The 22,634-nt window shown below is 42.2% G+C and overlaps 1 long non-coding RNA gene across 1 annotated transcript; it reads right to left on the bottom strand.

Annotated features, from left to right (window-relative positions):
• Positions 1-464: 464 nt before the first annotated feature.
• LOC123487663 lies at positions 465-8,743 on the bottom strand. Its single transcript, XR_006659826.1, has 3 exons — positions 8,660-8,743; positions 729-913; positions 465-558 (listed from the first exon to the last, which is right to left on the bottom strand). It is a non-coding gene; the product is annotated as an uncharacterized LOC123487663 (long non-coding RNA).
• Positions 8,744-22,634: the final 13,891 nt, after the last annotated feature.

Raw genomic sequence — 22,634 nt, forward strand, 5'->3', positions numbered from 1 at the left:
TGAAGTCTAGAGGAAGTCGACACTCATCCAGACCATCAAAAATAAAAACAGTTTTGGTTTCACCATCTTCAATGCTGTCAATCTCTTTCAGCTCTGAGAAGTAGTGGAGAAAGAAGTTGCATCAGACTGTATTGGTCCTTTTTCAGGGTTCAGATCACGAAAGGAAGAGTGAAACATGAAATTAACGTCCTGATTTGCTTTTCCCTCTGCCCAGTCAAAGGGGATGACCTTCTGCAGAGAGACTGTTTTCCAATGCCAGCGACTCCTTTTGTAAGCACAGTTCTGATAGGTTTGTCTTGTCCAGCTAAAGGCTTGAAGATGTCGTTGCATTTGATTGGTGCTCTCTTGTGTGGTTTGTTTCTTGGATGCCATCTCTATCTGTCTCACCTCATGTTCATTATTGACCCCCTCCACTTCCACCCTCTGTGATGTAGAGCTCTGTGTAGACGTCCTTTAATAGACTTTGGTTTCCATGGTGTCCAATTCCTTCAGATATGTGTTGATACTTGTGTTTCAGTTTAGCCTTAATGTCTTGTTGGACTGTCAGAAGAGTTTGACCTGTAGGAAAACAATGAGATTGATATTAATACCATAAAACTAGAAGATTAACTTTTGAAAGTTAAAACTGATCAACATGATCTAATATTAAAGAAGTGATTTGATCAATAGAGAAAGATGTAAGGTGTGGACGGGAGGGCTGTTGTAACTCCCAGTCTTACTCCTCATACCCAGAGGGTTGTGTGTGAACATTACAGCACCCTCGCTGACAATCCCCTCCATCGTCTCAACTGAATCCTGAACGTTTTCATAGTCCAACTGGTAGTCAGAGCTTTTCATCTGTTGTTCAGACATTTTGCCACGTCTCAGAGGTTCCCGGCTGGGTGTAGGTGACTCTGCTCTGGGCTTCTGGACACTTTCAACAAAACAGGAGACAGATCACTTCATCAATGAGCGCATCAATATCACATCAACAACTGCATAGCTGAACTCAAGTCCTGATGTTTCTTTGAAATGAGGGGGCTGCTGTTCTGAAGCCTTTTCCAGATTGCAAAAATCTGAAGCAGTATGGGATTCTCTACTTTACGTGAAGTCTCTACTCTACTCATTCACTGCCCAGAGAACAGACTACTCTGGCCATTTCAGTGATGAATGGAGAACGGTGCTTGTTTAAAAAGCTACATCAATCAATGTCTGCAAGATCACATACTGATAGTATTCTACAGAACCCAATATAATAGCATAGTATAAAGGAGTTACTGGAAGACAAAACATTTCTTATGAGATGTTAAGATGACTGTGCGAATTGGTCAAATTCTCTCTCATGTGGTTAAAACCCAAACAGAGTGCCACTAGGCAAAAATATGTGCTGTGATTGAAACAAAACACAGGTATGCTGCAGTTTGTTAACATCATCTGCTCTACAATTCACTCACTGTACTTCATTCAAAACACAAAACAGCACTGTACAAACTCAACTGATTGAGATCAAATGGTTGACTTGCAGAGATGCTTCATGGACGTTTCACAGGTAAAACTTGAAGAATTTCCAAGACCGGCCTGATTGAAACAGCAAATTTGTCGGCAAACTTTCCAGAAATATCGAGCAAAACAAAAATCTGTGATGGGATCTTTTGTGTTTGTAAAATGTATTATGCGAAAAATGGCGATGGAAACGCATGTATCTGCAAATATTGATATAATAACCATCATATGGAAGTAAAGTTGGAGTCACGAGATGACATGGTGTGTGGTCCTCCCACTCACGACTCAGGAAAGCATGTCGTTTATTAGGCTAAGATGAAATAAGTTCTGATGAACTTCACAGGGTAGTGTGAAAGTGCACGGTGACAAGCTTGATGCTCCTTTTCAATAAATATCCAGGGTCTTATTCTGGTGACATGTAGGTTCTGTCATCATTACAATCCAGATGATGATCTATGGGGTTATAATGATGACAGAACCCTCAGTTTGTATTTTGAATTTCATGGTGCGCACATACTGAGATTCATGGTTGCAAGTACGGTTCCTCTTCAAGCTTCTTCCTGAGATTTGATTGATGGAACAATCTGGCCAATGGTTGCAACAATAGGCAGCTGTGGTTTTGGCTGATTGGTCAGGAGTAAAAAGGTCATGCCCCCAAAGCTGCTGAAACCATTTTTTTTCACATGCGAATCTCTTTCTACAACAGGGGGCGGAAGGGCGGAGGAAGAGGGCTGTTACTTCTTTTGAAGCTACAGTTTGCAATTTATTTCTGTATGTTTAAAAAATATATATACACTGCTCAAAAAAAATTAAGGGGAACACTAAAATAACACATCCTAGATCTGAATGAATGAAATAATCTTATTAAATACTTTTTCTTTACATAGTTGAATGTGCTGACAACAAAATCACACAAAAATTATCAATGGAAATAAAATTTATCAACCCATGGAGGTCTGGATTTGGAGTCACCCTCAAAATTAAAGTGGAAACCACACTACAGGCTGATCCAACTTTGATGTAATGTCCTTAAAACAAGTCAAAATGAGGCTCAGTAGTGTGTGTGGCCTCCACGTGCCTGTATGACCTCCCCTACAAAGCCTGGGCATGCTCCTGATGAGGTGGCGGATGGTCTCCTGAGGGATCTCCTCCCAGACCTGGAACTAAAGCATCCGCCAACTCCTGGACAGTCTGTGGTGCAACGTGGCGTTGGTGGATGGAGCGAGACATGATGTCCCAGATGTGCTCAATTGGATTCAGGTCTGGGGAACGGGTGGGCCAGTCCATAGCATCAATGCCTTCCTCTTGCAAGAACTGCTGACACACTCCAGCCACATGAGGTCTAGCATTGTCTTGCATTAGGAGGAACCAGGGCCAACCGCACCAGCATATGTCTCACAAGGGGTCTGAGGATCTCATCTCGGTACCTAATGGCAGTCAGGCTACCTCTGGCCGAGCACATGGAGGGCTGTGCGGCCCCCAAAGAAATGCCACCCCACACCATGACTGACCCACCGCCAAAACGGTCATGCTGGGATGTTGCAGGCAGCAGAACGTTCTCCACGGCATCTCCAGACTCTGTCACGTCTGTCACATGCTCAGTGTGAACCTGCTTTCATCTGTGAAGAGCACAGGGCGCCAGTGGTGAATTTGCCAATCTTGGTGTTCTCTGGCAAATGCCAAACGTCCTGCACTGTGTTAGGCTGTAAGCACAACCCCCCACCTGTGGACGTCAGGCCCTCATACCACCCTCATGGAGTCTGTTTCTGACCGTTTGAGCAGACATATGCACATTTGTGGCCTGCTGGAGGTCATTTTGCAGGGGCTCTGGCAGTGCTCCTCCTGCTCCTCCTTGCACAAAGGCGAGGTAGGTCCTGCTGCTGGGTTGTTGCCCTCCTATGGCCTCCTCCACGTCTCCTGATGTACTGGCCTGTCTCCTGGTAGCGCCTCATGCTCTGGACACTACGCTGACAGACACAGCAAACCTTCTTGCCACAGCTCGCATTGATGTGCCATCCTGGATGAGCTGCACTACCTGAGCCACTTGTGTGGGTTGTAGACTCCGTCTCATGCTACCACTAGAGTGAAAGCACCGCCAGCATTCAAAAGTGACCAAAACATCAGCCAGGAAGCATAGGAACTGAGAAGTGGTCTGTGGTCACCACCTGCAAAACCAGTCCTTTATTGGGGGTGTCTTGCTAATTGCCTATAATTTCCACCTGTTGTCTATTCCATTTGCACAACAGCATGTGAAATGTATTGTCAATCGTATTGCTTCCTAAGTGGACAGTTTGATTTCACAGAAGTGTGATTGACTTGGAGTTACATTGTGTTGTTTAAGTGTTCCCTTTATTTTTGAGCAGTGTATTACTAATTTTTTCTCCCCAATTTGGTAGTTACAGTCTCCTGTTCCTTTTTAAACCTCTGAAATCTCTCTATTTTTATTTAATTTAGCTCAACATTAAATGACTTGACCAATCAGCGCTGATAGAACAGCTTGCTGTGGAGCGGGCAAGCTATTTAAATGCATTGGACAGTGTAGTGACATTTAAGCGTGGGGGAAAGAGAGTGAGAGGAGGTTGGGGAGGAGGCTGGCATCTTGTTATGACATGCATTATCTGAATTACGTCTACAGAATTATACCTACATTGGACCGGCGTCTATGAAGGAACTTTGAAGGTCTTTGAACTTCAGAGATTTGGTTTAACTAATGTTGGACCAGCGCTAGCTAGCTAGTTTCTGTGGGCAGAGCGACACCAGAATAAAAAAATAAAAAAGTCACCTTTTTGTAGTTAATAAATCCAATGTAAAACTTAATAACCATAGTATCCTTAACTAGCATTGAAAAAGTGAATTCATTTTCCTGTAATGAATTCTCTCTCCTAATTTCTGAATCACGCTTACAGTAGACTATGCACACTGGCATAGTTGCACACTGGCAAAGTTTTTCAGCTGGCAGGCAGACACTGGTAAAAAAATGCCTGGAACGCAAAATAACGCTACTAATTGGTTCCCGTGCTTTGAAAATAACGGTTTCGTTCTAATTCTGTTCCTCGAAGAATTGAAATTATTATTCCCTGAACCGGTTCCAATCATTGTTGGTAACAACAAAACACTATTTATATATATTTTTTAAAGCAATATATTAATATCAGTGGAGGCTGCTGAGGGGAGGACGGCTCATAATAATGTCTGGAATGGATTAAATGGAATGGCATCAAACACATGGTTTTCACTTGCTTATGAACACAGCATGATGTCCGATGTCCACCAGATGCATATGAGGTTTTGTTTTGCCGGATGTCTAGCCAGTATTTTCCATACATGACGCACGTGCTTCGCTTTTAAACTCGCTAAAAGCTAGCTAGTTGGAGTCTGTGTGTGTACTTCCATTTGTACCACCGCACGGTAAAGCAACGCACAAGTTGAAAATATTTAATGCATGCAGAACGCAGCACAGCCTCGTGCGCCATCCCCAATGTAGCGTTGCGGAACGCAAAGAGTTTGATCCATCTGGTGGACATGAGGCAAGTACGTTTGATTGTGCCTGAGCTGGGGTGTTTTCATTAGTGCACACTGTAGAAAACTGTAGCAAAACATTTTGCAACAAAAACTAGAGTTTCTATTAGACAAATTCAGGTAGGTCCCTCTCCGTTTGGTCCGTTTACTGAAAAGGCCGACACCCACTGCTTGAGTTCACTTGAGGTGCGGTCAGATTATCTCAATCTGTACACTGGCTGGCGGGGTTTTCATCAAGACAAATGGTGTGTGCTGATGTAACAGTTCTGCTTCCGTCCCTCTCCGAGCCTCTACCTGGGCTCGAACCAGGGACCCTCTGCACACAATGACAACAGTCAACCTCGAAGAATCGTTACCTATCGCTCCACAAAAGTCGCGGGGAAACACCTACTTCAAGGTCTCAGAGCGAGTGACGTTACCGATTGAAACGCTACTAGCGCACACCGCTAACTAGCTAGCCGTTTAGCTCCGGTTACACTGACAATCATTGAACCCATTGGTTCACGTTAAATCATGTGCACCTGAAGTGAGCCAAACGGACCACAGCCTTTCCGATCTGTGTAACCAGAAAGCTGCTCTCAACCTAAACTAAATACATTTTATTTAGCCCTACATATAAACTACTACCTTTCCGATCTGTTTAACCAGAAAGCTGCTCTCAATCTAAACTAAATACATTTTATTTAGCCCTACATATAAACTACTACCTTTCCGATCTTGTAACCAGAAAGCTGCTCTCAATCTAAACTAAATACATTTTATTTAGCCCTACATTTAAACTACTGGTAGTTCATTTTCCTTTTGTTGCATGTCACTTTTACTTAGCCAACGTGACAAGATACTTTTTTTATTTTACTGTTCATAGTCACAAACAATTAAGACCGCCCAATCTGTTATTTGATTTTAAAAGGATACTCCTTAACAACAGCTAGTCTACCTGGTTGGATCCCCATTAGCTGACTCCATAACAACAGCTAGTCTACCTGGTTGGATCCCCATTAGCTGACTCCATAACAACAGCTAGTCTACCTGGTTGGATCCCATTAGCTGACTCCATAACAACAGCTAGTCTACCTGGTTGGATCCCCATTAGCTGACTCCATAACAACAGCTAGTCTACCTGGTTGGATCCCCATTAGCTGACTCCATAACAACAGCTAGTCTACCTGGTTGGATCCCCATTAGCTGACTCCATAACAACAGCTAGTCTACCTGGTTGGATCCCCATTAGCTGACTCCATAACAACAGCTAGTCTACCTGGTTGGATCCCCATTAGCTGACTCCATAACAACAGCTAGTCTACCTGGTTGGATCCCCATTAGCTGACTCCCATAACAACAGCTAGTCTATCTGGTTGGATCCCCATTAGCTGACTCCCATAACAACAGCTAGTCTCCCTGTTTGGATCTCCATTAGCTGACTCCCATAACAACAGCTAGTCTACCTGGTTGGATCCCCATTAGCTGACTCCCATAACAACAGCTAGTCTACCTGGTTGGATCCTCATTAGCTGAGTCCATAACAACAGCTAGTCTACCTGGTTGGATCCCCATTAGCTGACTCCATAACAACAGCTAGTCTACCTGGTTGGATCCCCATTAGCTGACTCCATAACAACAGCTAGTCTACCTGGTTGGATCCCCATTAGCTGACTCCATAACAACAGCTAGTCTATCTGGTTGGATCCCCATTAGCTGACTCCATAACAACAGCTAGTCTCCCTGTTTGGATCTCCATTAGCTGACTCCATACCCACAGCTAGTCTACCTGGTTGGATCCCCATTAGCTGACTCCATAACAACAGCTAGTCTACCTGGTTGGATCCTCATTAGCTGAGTCCATAACAACAGCTAGTCTCCCTGTTTGGATCCCCATTAGCTGACTCCATAACAACAGCTAATCTACCTGGTTGGATCCCCATTAGCTGACTCCATAACAACAGCTAGTCTACCTGGTTGGATCCCCATTAGCTGACTCCATAACAACAGCTAGTCTACCTGGTTGGATCCCCATTAGCTGACTCCATAACAACAGCTAGTCTCCCTGTTTGGATCCCCATTAACTGACCCCATAACAACAGCTAGTCTACCTGGTTGGATCCCCATTAGCTGAGTCCATAACAACAGCTAGTCTACCTGGTTGGATCCCCATTAGCTGACTCCATAACAACAGCTAGTCTACCTGGTTGGATCCCCATTAGCTGACTCCATAACAACAGCTAGTCTACCTGGTTGGATCCCCATTAGCTGACTCCCATAACAACAGCTAATCTACCTGGTTGGATCCCCATTAGCTGACTCCATAACAACAGCTAGTCTACCAGGTTGGATCCCCATTAGCTGACTCCATAACAACAGCTAGTCTACCTGGTTGGATCCCCATTAGCTGACTCCATAACAACAGCTAGTCTACCTGGTTGGATCCCCATTAGCTGACTCCATAACAACAGCTAGTCTACCTGGTTGGATCCCCATTAGCTGACTCCATAACAACAGCTAGTCTACCTGGTTGGATCCCCATTAGCTGACTCCATAACAACAGCTAGTCTACCCTGGTTGGATCCCCATTAGCTGACTCCATAACAACAGCTAGTCTCCCTGGTTGGATCCCCATTAGCTGACTCCATAACAACAGCTAGTCTATCTGGTTGGATCCCCATTAGCTGACTCCATAACAACAGCTAATCTACCTGGTTGGATCCCCATTAGCTGACTCAATAACTCCTGGGGTCCACACACAACTAACTAAAAAAGATATTACAGACATCAACTTTACAGTGTACATTGAAAGACGGTAGTAGACATTATAAAACATTTACCAAGTAGACATTGCAGACAGTTAAAATAGCTGACAGGTATTTCTTCCTAACCCTTTAAGAGAATACAGGCTACACACCATTGTTTCTTGTTCTGATTTAGTAGTAGCCTACAAGGTGACATTGCTTTGTTATGCAGGAAAGTTCAAATTATGGAAAAATTAGTTTGTCTGGCAAGTACATTTGATTGAGCCTAGTTGTACTCATTAGTGCACACCTTCTGAAACCGTACCAACATGTTTGATTGAGCCTGGTTGTACTCCCAAACCGTGCAAAACATTTCGCAACAGAAAAGGTTTTGGAACGACAGAACGACAGCGAGGAACAAATGTAGGTAGCTCCCGTATCGTATGTAGGTAGCTCCCGTATCCCAAATGTAGGTAGTAAACCCGTATCGTTTACTAACCCGTATCGTTTAGTAACCCGTATCGTTTAGTAACCCGTATGGTTGAGTTTTTATGCCCATAGTTGCACGTGACTTTTACTTGACCAGACGGACTAGTTTCTTTAGCGACAGCTTTACAAAGAAATCCGATGCACGTCTTCCTTCAGGAAGTTAAAGAAATTAAAGTTTTGACCGTCTTGTGTGTCATGCGTAATCATGATAACGTGCTGTCAATCGCTTATAACAATAATACCCTACTAGTCTATCACATCATATTGATTAGGCTAACCAATATAGTAATAAAAATATGCCTAAAAAGATCATTCTTGAAAGTTGATATCAGTATTGTATAACTTTACAATTCTGCGGATGCTTTACCCCCTAAATCAACTCTCTATAATAGTCTAACTTCTCAAAAACACTTTTCTATATTAAATTGTAAATGAACGTTACAAACCTCAAAACATTTTTCTTCAACCATACTTCCTTATAAATGTACTTCCTATAGACAAGTTTACGCGCTGTATCACGGGGCGCCATAACTCTACACAAATGCATTTCATTTCCGCCGGAAGTTGTTTACACAACGTCTGCCGGTGTAAACACAGCGATGTCGACGCTAGCTTGGGAACACGGTTCTACTACTTTGACTGGAGATGGTGTTACTCTCCTCCACCCGAATTCAGTGCAGAACCGGGAGGATAACATGACGACGTGGCCCAACATAACATACAGCAAGATTTGCTCCTACTTCGTGCAATCCATGGCAATAGATGGAAAAGCAATGGACAATCTGAAAGCCTCCGAGGCATATCAATATCTGCACAGCAACAAAGTCGGTTGTGTCATGTCATACAAACATGATCGTTTTGTTTATCTGAAACCAAATGTAGAGCCTAGCCAGTGTTTGAACAATGCATGGCATAATGCTTTGGTGCTGGTAACTGAAGCTGGAGAAGTCAAAACTGGCGTGGGATGTACGTGTGTTGCTGGACCAGGGAGATCTTGTTCCCACTCAGCTGCGATCATGTGGAAGGTAATTATTTGACCATTGTAGCCTAGGCCTATGTCTTCTTTTCAAAACGCTATAAATCCATAAATTTGTTATTTTAAAAAAAACGATTTTGTGTTTTAATTTTGTGTTTGCATTTATGAGGAAAAAACAATGTTAGGCCTACGACAGTTCTCCATTACGGACGTGAGCGCTCTGAAAGCGGCACTAAAGACTTTCAAACTTTCACAGACACCTCAAAACAGAAAGAACAAAGCCTTTAAAGCGAATTTTGTTTTGTATTAATTGTATCTTAATTTTAATATAGCAGACAGACAATAGATAATGACAACATAAGGCTCCGGCCTGAACTGGAGCTTATGCATGAACCGAACACTTGTTTATGAATAAACAATTAAAATGTCTCATTGCAATATTTTACATATTCATAATCATTACTTTTGCTGGTTCTTTGAGACAGCTTTTAGGTGCCGTTTAGATAAGCGCGCTCATAATTGGAATTGAATTATGATGATAACGCATTTTCTTCATATTCGTGTTACATCATATGACATGTGTGCAGTGAACCCATTATAATATCTATGCACTGTTTTTACTATATCTCTCTAGGTAGAAAATGCTGTGAGACAGGGGAAAACCGGGGCGCGCCTGCACAGACGGACAAAACCAGTGGAATGCTGGGTCTAAAAGAAATGCTGGTCAGAGGAAGATTAAGTATGTCCGCTCAAACGACACAACAGGAAGGATCTCTACCAGCCGCCACCAACTTCACCGCCATCCTCTACCACTCCAGAACCCGGCACAGGAGGTGACACTCTTTAGGACTCACCAAGAGTGGAGGAAGAACGCACTTGCCTCACCAATGGCAGCACTTTTCAATTGCCCTGGGAATAGCCTCCTGCAGCTCTGCTTTAATGCTAATACCTCCTCCATCACCGAGCCAACACCATGTCCACACCTCCATCTCCTACACCATGAAGAGCACCACACACCACTGGCTTGTGTAAAATGCAGAACCTTCTATGATGAATACATTAACATGTCCACAGCCCAGCTTGAGGAGATTGAGAAGGCTACAAAAGCACAGAGCAAAGAACAGGTCTGGCATGATGCTCGGAGAGTGCGCATCACAGCGAGCACAGCTAGAAAGGTGCCCATTCGCTCAACCACGGCGCCTGACAAGTTTTGTCAGAACACTTACACCCATCCTTCCGTGGCAATGCCGCAACCCGTCAAGAGCGGAGGGGAGGAACTTGCAAGGGACTATTTGGAAACTCTGGCCAACAGCATTGAAACCAAAGGCTTAGTGGTGTGCGAAAAGGAACCGTGGCTTGCAGCATCTCCGATGGAGTGATAAACGACATTCTGTTGAGATCAAATCACCTGTGATGGGAAATAAGTCACTTGCAGAATTTTTGGCAACAAAGAACTGCGAAATCACAACTGTGGCAAACGGAGATAGGGTAGATTACCATATTGCCTGCAATGGTCCAAAAGGCTACTACATGCAGGTACAAATTGGGATGCACTGCACAGGGCTTCCAGCACTCCAGGTTGGTGATCTGGAACAAAACTGAGCACCTAGAAATTGAAGTACCCTACGACCAAGGCTTTGTCCAGGGGCATATCATAAGGCTGCGCACATTCTACTTTGCCCACATGCTCCCGAAAATTGTTGATGATTTTGTTGAGGGAAGGTTACAGTTCTGCAGTAAATATCTCAGCATTTTAAAACCAAAATAAACTGCCTTATTTAGGTCATGCCCACAGGAGCCAACAGATGTCCATTGTTTACATGATCTCTTTATGCTGTGCAATATATCAGTGTGCCTACTGTTTGAGTGAAAATAAAGTTTGATGTAATTTCAATCCTTAGAGTGCTACAATTTATTTTAACACAGTTCATAATTCATAGTAAGCTCATACTCTACATAAATAACACTCGATTAATTAATTGTTTTGAGGAAACTAAACAAATGGCTTCAACAAGAAAGATTGTGTGTTTAATCTCAACAGGTATTAAAAAGTAAAATACAAAAGCAGCCCACACAATTACATCACTATGAAAATATTCATATAATATTTAAAAATACAATGCACGCAGTATTTGTTGTGTTTATCTGTATTTAATGAACAACATGGCTGGGTGTTTGTAGACAGGGACACAGGGCAAGATTCTAAACCTCACTGATCAGTGGACTCTTCAGGTTAACTAGGCCAGCACAGATGGTTAAGATGTTGTCCAGTTTCGGTGCCATGCTGATGGGAACATTCTGGGATAAAATCTTAAACACCTTCAGTCTCTGGATTGCTCTTCCCACATGTATGGACATTGGCTACCCATTGGGTCTGGGCATCTCAAAATTTTGGTGTAGCAGGCTCGGCCTCACAGACAGGCTGACAGGTTTCTGGAGCATCTAAAAAGGGGAAGAGAAAACATGGATGGAGCTAAATTAATGCAGGCATAGAGTCCTCTCACTACAAACATCACAATGGAAAAATGTGTACTACAACATTGCACTCACATGCACACACACACAATCATCATCACAACAGCCTGCCACCTTGCATTGTATTTATGATGTAGACTAAGGCACACGAGGCAGGCACACACACACACACACAATTAATGATGTAGCTATCGTGGGCATTGTTTGTCCCATCTCCAAAACAATCAACTGCCTTAGCAAAAATATCGGGTAGCAATGTTAATGTATGACAACTTCTTCATAATTAACAGTATTGTCAGCTTCATAGCTAAAGTTGCTGAACTTACCCTCAGATTCAAGTCTCGTTTCTTTATCTGGGAGGAGGCAGTGGTCCGCTGGGTGAGTTGGACGCCTCTTTGGCTGGGGAGGGCGATTGTATCCCAACCACAACTCTGGGAAAGGATTATCCTTGGTAGGTTTTTGGTCAACAAAGTGATAGGAACAAACAAAAACGTTGAGGGGTGGTTTCTTTAGATTTAATGCCTTCAGCCAGGTCCTTGATTCCAGTCGGTATCAGGCTTGCGAAAAAATGTAAACAATGGAGCGTATGGACATTGCCTCTTTGTAGCTGGTTTGTGGTCGTAGCACTCTCTATCTAACCACTCGTTCAGGTGCTTTCTCGAGTTTTTGAAACCAACTACCGCACACGTCGTTCCCGAACCACTTTTCTTCATGTTGTAATTGCAATTTTTATATCCTCTTTGTCACTGCGATATCAGTGCTTTGTCGGCACAACGGAGCTAGCTAGCAAAACAAACCCAGCCCGGCAGAACGGAACTGGATTGCATCGACGGGAGGAGTTCAGGAAGTAGAGCGGAAACGGCTCAAAAACTTGTCTATTTCAGTCGTCTGCGGTAGAGGAGGCTGGTGGGAGGAGCTATAGGTGGATGGGCTCATTCTAATGGCTGGAATGGAATTCATGGAATGGAGTCAAACATTTGGTTTCCATATGTTTGATACATTTACATTTACATTTTAGTCATTTAGCAGACGCTCTTATCCAGAGCGACTTACAGGAGCAATTAGGGTTAAGTGCCTTGCTTAAGGGCACATCGACAGATTTTTTCACCTAGTCGGCTCCGTTCCTCTGATTCCATTCCAGCCATTAGAATGAGCCCTTCCTCCTATAGCTCCTCCCACCAGCATCTGGTCAGCAGGTTCAACACTTGTAGGTTTATATTATATGTTGATATTTATGTCATGTAAAGTCTTCGCACACTTAATGCAAGGCAAGTATTCAGCCCATAAATTCATATTCCATCTGGTAAAAGTGGATTTTTATCATTTTATTTGATTGTGATGTTTTGCAGTGCTACCAGGAGAGGGAAGTGTGACAACACCCAGGTTTGGCAGAAGGACTCCAGACAGTCATATCTGTGTGGTAACATGATAGGATGGGTAACCAATGATATATAGTATATATACAAAAGTATGTGGACACCCCTTCAAATGAGTCGATTCGGCTATTTCTGCCACACCCGTTGCTGACAGGTGTATAAAATCAAGCACACAGCCGTCCAATCTCCACAGACAAGCATTGGCAGTAGAATGGCCTTACTGAAGAGCTCAGTGATTTCAACGTTGCACCGTCATAGGATGTCACCTTTCCAACAAGTCAGTTCGTCAAATTTCAGCCCTGCTAGCGTTGCCTCGGTCAACTGTAAGTGCTGTTATTGTGAAGTGGAAACGTCTAGGAGCAACAACGGCTCAGCGTGAAGTGGTAGGCCACACAAGCTCACAGAACTGGACCGCCGAGTGCTGAAGCGCGTATCGCGTAAAAATAGTCTGTCCTCAGTTGCAACACTCACTACCGAGTTCCAAACTGCCTCTGGAAGCAACATCAGCACAGTAATTGTTTGTCGGGAGATTCATGAAATGGGTTTTCATGGCTGAGCAGCCGCACACAAGCCTAAGATCACCATGCGCAATGCCAAGCGTCGGCTGGAGTGGTGTAAAGCTCGCCGCCATTGGACTCTGGAGCAGTGGAAACGCGTTCTCTGGAGTGATGAATCACTTCAGTGCGGTTAAACAACTTGAAACTAGAAAGATGTGTAGAACCCCAATCCATTCGAGGTGAAGGAACTCCAGCAAAATCCATCTTTTAATCTCACTTCTGACACCATGTCTTGTTTTGTATGCTTTGTACAAAATAATAAAATGCAGGACGACAGGATCTTTATAAACGTAGCTCTTTATTAAAATATAACTGGCATGTTCATCTTTAAGATGACCTCACCACCTGGGTGGTCTTAACCAATCATAGCGCAGTATGATACGACGGTAGAAGGAATCCAATTACAATTCAGTATGCTGACACATATGAATATTACAGTAGCCTAGGACAACAAAAAATAAAAGCGTGTACTGTCTGACAGAGTGATAGACTGTGTACTGTATGACAGAGTGATAGACCGTGTACTGTATGACAGAGTGATAGACCGTGTACTGTATGACAGAGTGATAGACCGTGTACTGTATGACAGAGTGATAGACCGTGTACTGTATGACAGAGTGATAGACCGTGTACTGTATGACAGAGTGATAGACCGTGTACTGTATGACAGAGTGATAGACCGTGTACTGTATGACAGACTGATAGACCGTGTACTGTATGACAGAGTGATAGACCGTGTACTGTATGACAGAGTGATAGACCGTGTACTGTATGACAGACTGATAGACCGTGTACTGTATGACAGAGTGATAGACCGTGTACTGTATGACAGAGTGATAGACCGTGTACTGTATGACAGAGTGGATAGACCGTGTACTGTATGACAGAGTGATAGACCGTGTACTGTATGACAGAGTGATAGACCGTGTACTGTATGACAGAGTGATAGACCGTGTACTGTATGACAGAGTGATAGACCGTGTACTGTATGACAGAGTGATAGACCGTGTACTGTATGACAGAGTGATAGACCGTGTACTGTATGACAGAGTGATAGACCGTGTACTGTATGACAGAGTGATAGACCGTGTACTGTATGACAGAGTGATAGACCGTGTACTGTATGACAGAGTGATAGACCGTGGTACTGTATGACAGAGTGATAGACCGTGTACTGTATGACAGAGTGATAGACCGTGTACTGTATGACAGAGTGATAGACCGTGTACTGTATGACAGAGTGATAGACCGTGTACTGTATGACAGAGTGATAGACTGTGTACTGTATGACAGAGTGATAGACCGTGTACTGTATGACAGAGTGATAGACCGTGTACTGTATGACAGAGTGATAGACCATGTACTGTATGACAGAGTGATAGACTGTGTACTGTATGACAGAGTGATAGACCGTGTACTGTATGACAGAGTGATAGACCGTGTACTGTATGACAGAGTGATAGACCGTGTACTGTATGACAGAGTGATAGACCGTGTACTGTATGACAGAGTGATAGACTGTGTACTGTATGACAGAGTGATAGACCGTGTACTGTATGACAGAGTGATAGACCGTGTACTGTATGACAGAGTGATAGACCGTGTACTGTATGACAGAGTGATAGACCATTTTGTCAACATGAAAGAGAGGAGGATGTCATTGGTGTTTCTCTACAAGTAGGGTGAGTCAACATGTTTTTTCTACTTGAACAAACACATAAATCAGGACCATGAACCATTCTTTGCAACTTGCGGTAACTCTCTGTGGTTTAAATCAATAGTTGTTTAGCGGTCCGAAAATGTCGGAAACATTAACTTGCTTGACCATGATGTAGGTCATGTAACTGTCTGTTACATAGAATATGCTTTGTGGACTTAACCGGACAGAAGTTGCTCTCTGGTTTTGTGATAAAACAAAGGTGTGGTTGAATTTATTCTGCCACTGTGTCTTCTTATTGTCTCGACCTTTAGGCCTACAGTCTATATCAGGGTCACAAGGCATATGAATTAACAGGTTATAGAGCAAAAACTAATATTACAACACATAGATTGTATTGTATTTTTCTGTCTTCCCCAGTGATTTTACGCACGCACCTCTACTGGTGACCTCATAATAGGCGTGGATGCAATTTGGACACCCAAGCTTTAGGCTTCTGTAGGGCTGAACCTGCCGAGTTGATGTATGAGCTTCGGAATGTTTTAATTATAGGCTATGCCCGGGCTTTTCTCCGTTTATTTTATCATTTGTATCATGTTAAATATCAGCCACTATCGAGAGCCACCGTCAGTAAAACCCACATGCATTTATAACTGTCACTTTAGTGTTCGTTTTCTTCAATTTGTAGCTTACATTTAGCATCATTCCATTCTGTTTCCCTTTCTTTCCTCTGTCACGTCAGTTGTTCCTGAGGGTCGTTAGCATTAGGCTAACGTTGTGCAAGAATTTAGGACATGTAGCCTGTTTGAATCATTATGGAACTCAGACCACACGTAGCAGGTTAAACCTGTAGCCTGGTACACGGTTCACGACGACTGAACCGGTTTCATACAGTTCCATGATTAGTGAGAATTAGGGTAAATGTATAGGACCCCCTATTCAACCCCTATTGTACACTTTTTTTCCACCTTCCAATATTTCATGGATTGAACTTGAATATGACATCTTTCAGGATGAATCAAACCACTGTATTTTTATTCATCAATATATTTAGTGTGTAAAGGTTCTCCAAACCAATTTTTTTTAATGATTCATACATACTTTCCTAACCCTAAAATGTGCCAAAATAATCTACAAAATCGGAGTATTTTTAAATCTACCAGTTGGTGCTGAAACGAAGATGAAGATGCATAGATGGTATTCTTTCATTGATCCCTATATTCTGAACCCGTCCTCTCGATGTATTCTAGTCTGGCGACAAATATCCAATTAAAGGTACACCGTATTTAAAGGCAAGGTTTAAGATAAATGTACTGAAAACGCTATTGAATGACAACTCCACCAGAAAATCTGTTGGCCAGCAAGTGTTTTCAGCAGTTGAATTACATTTATTCAGCGGTCGCAAGGGAACCACGCCTGCAAAGCCCGTTATGCAACTTAATAAGGTAAAGTCTGAATAGAAACTATGAGCAGTGCGTAGGAAAGGCGTAATTTCATAAGTTGGAATAGTGCCCTTAGTGAATACACCCATGCACTGCTTGACTTCACATGAGGTACCAACAGTTTATCTCGCCCGTTGCACCCGGGCTTGTATTCAGGTGTGCCGACAACGATGCGGAACATTACGCAACAGTGCGCTGGCCAAGTTATATGAAGCGTACAGCACTGAGCAAAACGGACCACAGCCTTCCTGATCGTTGTCACCAGAAAGCATTTTCAACTTGAACTTTGATTTATCCCAACATTTAATTAGTTTCTATGCTATTGTTGCACGTCATTTTTACTTGACTGACTTGTCGAAACAGACTATTTTCTTTAGTGACAGCTTTACATAATTCTGATGCACGTCTTTCTAACGCAGTTTCGACATACGGATAATAATCACGATAATGTGATGTCAATCGCCTTTACCATTAATACCCTACCTCATAGCCCTGTAGCCTATCACATCACATCACATTGGATCATATTGATTAGGCTAAGCAATATGAATCAACACGAATGTACAGTAAAATTAGCATTCTTGAAAGTTGAAATCAGTATTGTATTAACTTTACATTTCTGTAGATGTCTTACCCCTAAATCATCTGTCTCTCTATGATAGCCTAACTTCTCCAGAACACTTTTCTACATTAAATTGTAAAAAGAAAGCTACAAACCTCCGATGTTTTTGTCTTCTACCTGTAAGGTCCATTTCTTCCTCTACTTCCTTATACTACCTATGTTGGGACATGAGGTGGAGGGAGGGGAGAGGTAGAGGGAGGGAGGGAGGAGAGAGGGAGAGGTGGGGGGAGAGAGGGAGAGGTGGAGTGGAGGGAGGAGAGGTGGAGAGAAGGAGGGGTGGAGAGAGGGAGGAGAGGTGGAGATTGAGCATAATGCAATATCAAAAGTAGTGCACTATAGGGAAAAGGGTGTCATTTGAGAGTACGTACTCTATACACTGTGTAGTAACATAGGACCTTAGAGCTTATTGACATAGGATCTGCCTCTCTCTCTAAAACACACACACACACACACACACACACACACACACACACACACACACACACACACACACACACACACACACACACAGACAGACACACACCTTAACAGAGGTGACTACACTGCATTTACAACTTGAGGTAACTCTCTGTGGTTCTAAATCAATAGTTGTTTAGTGATCGGAAACATTAACTTGCTTGACCATGATGTAGGTCATGTAACTGTCTGTTACATAGAATATGCTTTGTGGACTTAACCGGACAGAAGTTGCTCTCTGGGTTTGTGATAAAACAAAGGTGTGGTTGAATGTATTCTCCCACTGTGTCTTCTTATTGTCTCGACCTTTAGACCTAAAGCCTATATCAGGGTCACAAGGCATATGAATTAACAGGTTATAGAGCAAAACAAATATTACAACACATAGATTGTATTGTATTTTTCTGTCTTCCCCAGTGATTTTACGCACGCACCTCTACTGGTGTGACCTCATAATAGGCGTGGATGCAATTTGGACCCCCAAGCTTTAGGCTTCTGTAGGACTGAACCTGCCGAGTTGATGTATGAGCTTCGGAATTTTTTAATTATAGGCTATGCCCGGGCTTTTCTCCGTTTATTTCACCATTTGTATTATGTTAAATATCAGCCACTATCGAGAATCACCGTCAGTAAAACCCACATACATTTATAACTGTCACTTTAGTGTTCGTTTTCTTCAATTTGTAGCTTACATTTAGCATCATTCCATTCTGTTTCCCTTTCTTTCCTCTGTCACGTCAGTGTAAGTTATTCCTGAGGGTCGTTAGCATTAGGCTAACGTTGTGCAAGAATTTAGGACATGTAGCCTGTTTGAATCATTATGGAACTCAGACCACACGTAGCAGGTTAAACCTGTAGCCTGGTTCACGGTTCACGACGACTGAACCGGTTTCATACAGTTCCATGATTAGTGAGAATTAGGGTAAATGTATAGGACCCCCCTATTCAACCCCTATTGTACACTTTTTTCCACCTTCCAATATTTTATGGATTGAACTTGAATATGACAACTTTCAGGATGAATCAAACCACTGTATTTTTTTATTAATCAATATATTTAGTGTGTAAAGGTTCTCCAAACCAATTTTTTTGAATGATTCATACATACTTTCCTAACCCTAAAATGTGCCTAAATAATCTACAAAATCTGAGTATTTTTAAATCTACCAAGCAACTGGGAGTGTTTTCAGCGGTTGAATTACATTTATTCAGCGCACGCAAGCGAACCACGCCTGCAAAACCCGTTATGCAACTTAATAAGGTAAAGTCTGAATAGAAACTATGAGCAGTGCGTAGGAAAGGCGTAATTTCAAGTTGGAATAGTGCCCTTAGTGAATACACCCATGCACTGCTTGACTTCACATGAGGTGCCAACAGTTTATCTCGTCCGTTGCACCCGGGCTTGTATTCAGGTGTGCCGACAACGATGCGGAACATTACGCAACAGTGCGCTGGCCAAGTTATATGAAGCGTACAGCACTGAGCAAAACGGACCACATTCTTTCTGATCGGTGTCACCAGAAAGCATTTTCAACTTGAACTTTGATTTATCCCAACATTTAAATAGTTTCTATGTCTATTGTTGCGCGTCATTTTTACTTGACTGACTTGTCGAAACAGACTATTTTCTTTAGTGACAGCTTTACATAATTCCGATGCACGTCTTCTAACGCAGTTTCGACATGCAGATAATAATCACGATAATGTGATGTCAATCGCCTTTACCAATAATACCCTACCTCATAGCCCTGTAGCCTATCACATCACATCACATTGGATCATATTGATTAGGCTAAGCAATATGAATCAACACCAATGTACAGTAAAATTAGCATACTTGAAAGTTGAAATCAGTATTGTATTAACTTTACATTTCTGTAGATGTCTTACCCCTAAATCATCTGTCTCTCTATGATAGCCTAACTTCTCCAGAACACTTTTCTACATTAAATTGTAAAAGAAAGCTACAAACCTCCGATGTTTTTGTCTTCTACCCATAACGTCCATTTCTTCCTCTACTTCCTTATACATGGACTTCCTGTGTTGGGATATTTACAACGCCTCACCTTAAGAGGTGACGTCACTACATTTACAACACCTCACCTTAACAGACTGACTACACTACATTTACAACACCTCACCTTAACAGACTGACTACACTACATTTACAACACCTCACCTTAACAGACTGACTACACTACATTTACAACACCTCACCTTAACAGACTGACTACACTACATTTACAACACCTCACCTTAACAGACTGACTACACTACATTTACAACGCCTCGCCTTAAGAGTTGACTACACTACATTTACAACACCTCACCTTAACAGGCTGACTACACTACATTTACAACACCTCACCTTAACAGAGGTGACTACACTACATTTACAACACCTCACCTTAACAGACTGACTACACTACATTTACAACACCTCACCTTAACAGACTGACTACACTACATTTACAACACCTCACCTTAACAGACTGACTACACTACATTTACAACACCTCATCTTAACAGACTGACTACACTACATTTACAACACCTCACCTTAACAGACTGACTACACTACATTTACAACACCTCATCTAACAGAGGTGACTACAGCAAGTTGATGATGACTTTCGACTCCAGTGCATTCAAAACAACTGGGAACTCTCCGACTTTCGACTTCAGTGCGGTCAAAACAACTGGGAACTCTCCGACTTCCGACTTCAGTGCGTTCAAACAACTGGGAACTCTCCGACTTTCGACTTCAGTGCGGTCAAAACAACTGGGAACTCTCCGACTTTCGACTTCAGTGCGTTCAAACAACTGGGAACTCTCCGACTTTCGACTTCAGTGCGGTCAAAACAACTGGGAACTCTCGGACTTCCGACTTCAGTGCGTTCAAAACAACTGGGAACTCTCCGACATTCGACTTCAGTGCGGTCAAAACAACTGGGAACTCTCCGACTTTCGACTTCAGTGTGGTCAAAACAACTTGGAACTCGGGAAGAAAAAAAAACGTTTCAATGCCCATTGCTGCACGTCACTTTTACTTGGCTGAATTGACGAGACGGACTTTTTTCAAAGAAACTAGTTTACCTGATACACGTCTTTCTCCCGTAATCGAAAGAGCGCAAAGCTAATATCACGATCATGTGCAGTCAATCGCCCATACCCTACCTCATAGCCCTGTAGCCTATAATATAACATTGATTCATATTGACTGGGCTAATCAATATGATCCAGCGACAATGTAAGTAAGCCTAAAATGATCCATATTGAACGTTGAAATCAGTATTTTAATAAGTTAACAATTATGCGGATGTCTTACCCCTAAATCACCTCTCTCTGCGATGGCCTAACTTTTACAAAACAAATTTCTTCATCCAATTGTAAAAGAACGCTACAAACCTCAGAAACATTTTTCTTCTACCGATAGTGTCCATTTCTTTCTCTATTTCCTTATAAATGTACTTCCTATTTCAACACAGTGGGCGGGTTCACCACGTATAGTTTTATAGTATATATTTATGTCATGTAAAGTCTTCATACACTTAATGCAAGTATTCAGCCCATAAATTCATATTTTATCTAGTAAAAGTGGATTTTTATTTCAGGATTTGATTTAGTGATGTTTTGCAGTGTTACCAAGAGAGGGCCCGGTGACAACACCCAGGTTTGGCAGAAGGACGCTAGACGGTCATATCTGTGTGGTAACATGATAGGATGGGTAAATTCCTCACCTTTTCTGGCCATGATGAAGAATGGAATTAAGAAATATAGAAATATGTGAAGACACACAGACAGACAGACAGACAGACAGACAGACTAACCTTCCCGTTAACTTTAGACCATGCGTATTCACAGTTTCTAGTGGTTGAAGTATTGCATTGCAAGAAGGCAAGTAGATTAGTATTTAGTGTAAATGTGGGATATGATGGACACGTTTATTCATAACAATAAAAAGGTTAATAACAAGATGCAATCATTTGCCGTTAGTGAAAATCAATTCATCTTTACATTCTAAAATCATTAGAAATAGGCATATATTTCCTGTTATTGCAGAACAAAGCATATACTCGCGAAATATCCTATAGGCCTACAACAAGTTAGGATTGGCTACCATTCGTCCCATCTCTCATTTAATAGGACCCACTTCACAGTAGTAAATAGATCAGCTACAGTATTTCCAGCAGCCTATTTTGCTCTATGCGATCCGATCCGAAGCGCAGTTTAACGTTAGAACAGACGTTTCACCTTTTCCATTGACGTTTGTAGGCGACATCTGAATGATGTAATGTGACATTTCTTGCGTAGACATTTATTTCATTTATAAACATAAAACATTATCATAATCATTGCATAATAAATTCCTCACCTTTTCTGGCCATGATGAGTTCATATTCCCGATGAAGCCATACAACAAATTACCATGCGCATTTCTCATTTAATTGGGCCTATCAGAGAGGCTATTATTTAAAGTGTTTGCTCTATGTAGATGACAGGGTAGGCGGCGCTGTTTATAACATACAGCAGAATGTAACAGGTGAACAGACAGCTGATCTTTTGTATTGAAGTGTGTAGGCTACCAATAAACTCTAGTTTATTTTTATTTTTTCGAGTAGACAATGTTTCAGAATTTGTGGGCAGGGCAGCATATTTAGGTTCAGGAAGTGAATGCAAAACATTATTGCATTTGTGGTGTCGAGACAAGGATGCTGATATGCTGTGATGACAAGAAATCCGCTGACACTGTCCTTGATTATAATGGTTTATTACATCAAAGATTACAGTATCAATTTACAGACTCCTGCAGAAATCTGGAGAACAACTGACCCAATCTCTAATATGTTAATCTCTAAT

The sequence above is a fragment of the Coregonus clupeaformis genome, unplaced genomic scaffold (assembly GCF_020615455.1).
Source record: "Coregonus clupeaformis isolate EN_2021a unplaced genomic scaffold, ASM2061545v1 scaf1800, whole genome shotgun sequence".
Lineage (NCBI taxonomy): Eukaryota > Metazoa > Chordata > Actinopteri > Salmoniformes > Salmonidae > Coregonus > Coregonus clupeaformis.